Source organism: Phoca vitulina, unplaced genomic scaffold, assembly GCF_004348235.1.
Source record: "Phoca vitulina isolate PV1807 unplaced genomic scaffold, GSC_HSeal_1.0 scaffold87, whole genome shotgun sequence".
In the NCBI taxonomy this organism is placed as follows: domain Eukaryota; kingdom Metazoa; phylum Chordata; class Mammalia; order Carnivora; family Phocidae; genus Phoca; species Phoca vitulina.
In genome coordinates, this window is record NW_022589790.1 from 1,267,365 (window position 1) to 1,273,166 (window position 5,802).

Here is a 5,802-nt window from a genome sequence, read left to right on the forward strand (position 1 = left end):
CTCAGGCAGCTGGAGAGGAGTTTTGGCTCCTCCTCCTGTTCCCGTGGGCAGGGGTCCCGTCAGACCCTCTGCTCATCGGTGCAGAGCCACAGTCTGGGGAGGGAGATGGGCTCCCGAGGTGGCAGAGCCTGGCTGTAGTTCTTATCGTTCTTCTAGACTGGAGGCTCTTGCCCGCCGTCCCTTCCTGCTTAGTATTTACCAAGTAAAAGTCATTGCCCTGGAGACGTTGGGTTTATTGACACTGAGAGATGAACGCTGTCTGGTCTGCGGGTCTGCAGAGAAAGCCTCCCGTGTTTCTGGGCAGAGTCTCTGGCAGAAGGCATCTGCATGGGCTCTGAGGTTGGCAAAGGGACCAGACCCCGCCCTGGTGTGGAGAGGCCAGCCTGTGGGCGGCCGGGGCGGCCTGGGCGGGGGAGGAGGCAGCTGGGGGCACCATTTGCACTCTGAGTGACCTGGTGTCTGGCATGTGTGGGGCGATGCCGCCTGCAAGTTGTCTTGGATGGATGGTCCTAGCTTCAGGGACCCTTTTCTTCAAGTTCCTTTTTACCTAGGGCCTGCTCCCTTCCCTGTCTCCTGTGTCAGGCTCAGCCCTAGCTTCTGGGAGGGAGGGTGTAGGGATGCCCTGGTCCCATGATTGGGGCCTTTGCATTTAGGATTGCTTTAGACCTTGGTGGTTGGGGCCCTGCCCTGGGTCCCCTGAGCCCTCTACACTTTGGGGTGTCTTCCTTGAAACTGTCCAAGTCCCCCTCCAGTGCCTGGGACCAGCCAGGGCTGGCAGGGGTGCTCAGGTGGGGCCCTCCAAGCCTGAATGGGGACCTGCGTAGGCTCTGGTCCCTGTTTGTCCTCATTAGGCACAGTCTGACCCTGTCCTCGGTGTGTGGGGTTGACCACACACCTCAAAGAGCTCTGGGGACTCAGGCTGATGGTTATTCTGTGGGCCCTGTGGTTGAGCCCTGGTTCCAGGAAGGTGGCCTAGTGAGCAGATGGTTCCTGCTGGCCGGTGCGGTCTTCCTTTAGTGGGATCACGTGACGCTGGGCTGCTGGAATGGCACTGACACAGTGATTTGGGGGTGACCCAAATAGCTTACATGGACAGAAGCCCCATAAAATACCTTTGTCCAAGACTTGTTGAATCACGATGTGGTACTTCTGAAACTAACGTAACATCGTGTGTCAACTACACTTTAATACTAAAACCCCCCCAAAACCAAAACAACAAAAACCCTAAAATATGTTTGCTCAGGGTCTGCAAGCCCGAGGGGCAGCCTCATCTGCAGCAATCCACGAGCTTGGTCCGGCAAATGCCCAACCAGCTTGCTGCTTTCTCCTACTACCTGCTCCATTTTCCTGCAGACTGTTGGTTACCTGGGGTCAGCGATCCCTCCCTCTCGAACTCATTTCTAGCTTTGTCATCACCCTGATTTTGTTCAGAGGAATCCTGGTGGCTTCTAGGCAGGTCATTCCTCCTAATGTCCAGTCCCCTGGGATGCTTCCCCTGGACGAGTCTCTGTGCCTGGCACCAAGGGGCGGAAGGACGGGCGCCTGGCCACGCCTGCCTGTGTCCCGTGGCCCTGTGCACCTGCCACCTCCTCGGCCCGCATCTCTGGGCGGCCGCGCTGTCTGGGTGCTCCCTGTTGCCATGGCTAGGCTGCCTCAGACACTGGGTGTCTGGTGAGGGTAAGGTTTCGTGTTTGCAGGGGCCACGGAGCGGAGGCTTCACACTGGTGACAGATGCCTCCTTCCAGACAGCAGATAAAGGTCGCTCCTAAATTCTAGAATAAAATCATCCACTTATCTGGAAAATGTCAGAAAGAAGAACGACTGCCCTTTGCTGAGCTGAGCCCTGCAGGGTTTGGCAGAAAACCGAGGAGGGCAAGCCGCCTGCAGGGTGCGGCTCAGGAGAGCGGGCTCACAGCTCGGGGAGGGAGGACATCGGCTGATCCCGAGGCCCGAGATCATCAAGGCTGGGGCAGGGGTGTCAGGGAAGGTGGTAGCCACGGTGGGAAGATGCAGTGCGTACCCCTGATCTTGATCTGGCCAGAAGAGTGGTTTTGCTTGCCTCAGCCGTGGTGATAAATTGCTAACAACCCATCAAAGGCTGGAGATTCAGAATCTCTTTGCAGAGGGCTGCCCTGGGTTGACATCCTGCTATTTCCTGGGCAGGAGCTGGGCAGGAGCAGCCCCTTGGAAGGCCTGGTGCTCTTCTTTGTTCAGAGCCCCCGGGGCCAGCCTGCCTCCCTCCCTCCCCGCTGGCCTGCCTGGCCACAGTGGGCATCCCAGCTGGGGGCTCAGTACTCAGCTGTGAGCCCTCCACAGGGCCAGGTGGGCTCCAGGTCAGCCCACCCGTTCCCACCTCTGTGCCTTTCTCTCTGGATGACTCCCTCTTCCTTGCCTCAATGCTAATCACCCCCACCTCTGGCATCTCTTTGTCTGTGCATCTTGGCCCTGAGTTGGATCTTGCTGGAAGCCCCACTCCTTCCAGGGGCTCCCCCATCTCAGCAGAATCAGGAGAACCCCAAAGGCCAAGCAGCCCCCTTCCTGCCCAATGGCCTGACCACTGTGGTGCCCAAGGCAGCAGATACCCCGCTCACAGCCCTCCTCCTGTGATGGGTTGCGGGGTGCTGGAAGCCCCTAGACCAAGTGCTGCGAAGGCCTGCCTGCGTGCTGTGTAAGCCCAGTGCCGGGAAGAAGGCCAGCTGCCAGGTAAACATCTGTGGGAGGGGTCGCTATGGAAAGAGCTCACGTGCCTGCATCGGTCGGCTGGGGTCGGAGCCTTAAGCAACAGAAATTTATTTCTCGCAGTTGTGGAGGCTGGAGGTCCAACATCAAGGTGTGGGCAGGGTTGGTTCCTTCTGGTCTCCTTCCTCTTCCTGTAGATAGCCACGTTCTCCGTGTCTTCACACTGTCATCCCTCCATGCCCTTCGGGGACCTAATCTCCTCTTCAGATCAGGACACTAGTCACGTTGGATTAGTGCCCACGTGTGCACATGACCTCTTTTTACCTGAGTCACCTCTTTAAAGACCCTGTCTCCAGGGCCGCCTGGGTGGCTCAGTCGGTTAAGCTTCCGACTCTTGATTTCAGCTCAGGTCATGATCTCAGGGTCCCAGGATTGAGCCCTGAGTGGGGCTCCCTGCTCAGTGGGGAGTCTGCTTCTTCTTCTCACCTCTGTCCCTCCCTACCACTCATGCTCACGTGCGCTCTCTCTCAAATAAATAAAAATAAAATACTAAAAAAATAAAGACCCTGTCTCCAGACACGGTCACGTTCTGAGGTACCAAGGGGTAAGCCTTCCTCATATGGATGGGGGGGAGGGATACGGTTCACCCCCGAGCAGCTGTGATCAGGCCTGTACTGGAACAGTGTGCTCATTCTCCTTTTCACAGATGAGGACACAGGGGTGAAGGAGGTCGAGGCACTCGGCTTGGCCCCGGGGGGCCGGGCAGGGGTGCTGATGGGCGTGAGTAGGTGACCCAAGCAGCCTCTGCAACAGTGCAGGGCAACCCCTCCTAAGGGTGTCCAGGCGTGGAGCCCCCTGGCCCAGCAGCAGCGCCCCCGTGCCTGGAGGACACCAGCCCACCCCCGGCGGGGCAGTTTGTGGGAGGCTGGAGGTGCTGCCTGAGCGAGTGAGGGCCACCAGCCACTGCCACTGAGGTCCCCCTGTTGACGTCACACCAGCAACGACCTCACTTTGATGTGGTGGGACGCGCGCCCTTGTCAGCATCCCTGATGCGTGCTTGGGCGATGCCTTAGGTCTCCGTCATTTGCCTTTGGCCCCGTGTGGACACTTGAGGAGAAGATAGTAAACTCCCTCCACTTGAGCTTCCAAATGGATGTGTAGCTCTTTCACGAGAAAGATGCATTTCTGCCACCATGTAAATTAACACAGATCAGGGCACATGCGCTCATTACGATTCAGAAGGTTGCCCTGACCTGAAAGACAAAGGATGGAGTGATGCCAAAGGCCCACTTTGCATCTGGTGCTGGCAAATTCTTCGCTGAATGCTCGCTATTTCACTGAATGCTCATAGCAACCTCCTGAGGCAGATTGCATTTTTATTCCCATTGTACAGATGAGGAAATTGAGGCCCAGCAGGGCCAGGCACCTTCCCAGGGTGCCATGGCTCATGAGTGGCCGCACTGAGCCTTAGCCACCACGCCGCCCGGTGCAGGACGAAGGGGACCCACGGGCCCTGGGAGGCTGGGAGGCAGGAGTCGCTGCTGCAGCCACGGTCTGGGGCTTCGTGGCGGAGCTTCCTCGGAAATGTCTGAGTGCAAATCCCGGCCCCCCGGGTTCTCATTTCAGGCCCCCGCAGGCTCTCCTTGCACGCGCCGGTCGTCATGCCGAAGTTCAAGCCGGCAGACAGACTTGATTAGATTTGACTTTATCCCTTGTTTTGAATTATTCATGCCTCTCTCCTAAATTCCCCAGGAATAATTTAATAATGCACGGCATCAGGAGGGCGCCTGGGTAGGTGGCTCTGCCACGCGCTAACCCGTGATGTCTGCCCAGGACCATCTTTCCTTTAAGGCAAAGCCCTCCCTGAGCGCTCAGGGCTTGGGAAGCTAGCCTGGGCAGCCCAGAGCTCTGGGAATGACCATCCTCCTGTGTCCCCGGCCCCCAGCCCCATGTCCTGTCTCCCTGCAGAGACGTGCAGAGCACCTGGCCGGCCACACACGCTCCTGGACCCCTAGACTCTGCTTCCATGTCTCCCGCCCGGGCCACACCCACCACTGCCCCACAATGTGTGGGATAAACTCTTGCACCCACGCTGCTCTCCTGTTCCAGACGCTTCTGGAGCTCCTGTCCTGTTTCTCCTGGGCAAAGGTCCAAACTTGTTAGCTTGGCATTCGGGGCCCTGCAACCCTGGCCTCTGGGGTCAGCCACATTCCCTTCCAGTTCCCCAGCATGGGGGGCTGCTTGAGGGGCCCGAATGCCTGCTGGCCTGGCCCCATGGCAGCCTTGCATGGATGCAATCCCGTGGGGGAAGGTGGGCCGAGCGCACACGCCCTCGTGGGCTGACATCTTTCAGATTACCTCCCCGTCACAGCTCAGTGTGGGAAAGGGAGTTGTTTGAGGCCCCGCTCTGAGGCCCCTTGCACAGTTGCGCCTGTCCTGTTCGGTGGCAGGGGGGGGACCCAGAGACCCTGGCCCTCCAGGCCAACATACCCTCTGTGTCATCTGCTGGGACTTTAGCCATCTTGCCTGCTGGAGAGCAGCCCCGTCCTCAGGGGGAGCACAGGGCCCGGCCACGTGATGACAGAGCGGACCCCAACCTGGGCCACGGAGGGCTGGGCAGAGGCTCGGGGTGACTGGAAGCTGAATAATGTCCCCCTCCCCCACGTGTCCACGTCCTCATCCCTGGAACCTTTTAATATTACCTTATGTGGTGACAGGGGCTTTGCAGATGTGATTAAATTAAGGATCTGGAGATGAGGGGATTATCTTGGATTACGAGGATGGGCCCTAAATGTAATTAGCAAGTGTCCTTGTAAGAGGAGAGCAAGGGGAGACTTGAGTGGGAAAGAAGGAGATGTGGTGAAGCAGGAGGAGATAGGACGGCGTCAGAGATTGAAGATGGAGGGAGGCCGCCATAGGCCAGGGCGGCCGCTAGAAGCTGAACAAGGTAAGGAAGCGGATTATTCTTCCCTAGAGCTTCCAGCAGGAACCAGCCTCCTGATGCCTTGGCGTTAGCCTAGTGATACTGATTTGGGACTTCTGACTTCCAGAACCATAAAAGGATAAATCTGTGTTGTTGTAAGCCCCTGAATTTGTGGAAATTTGTTACAGCGGCAACAGGAA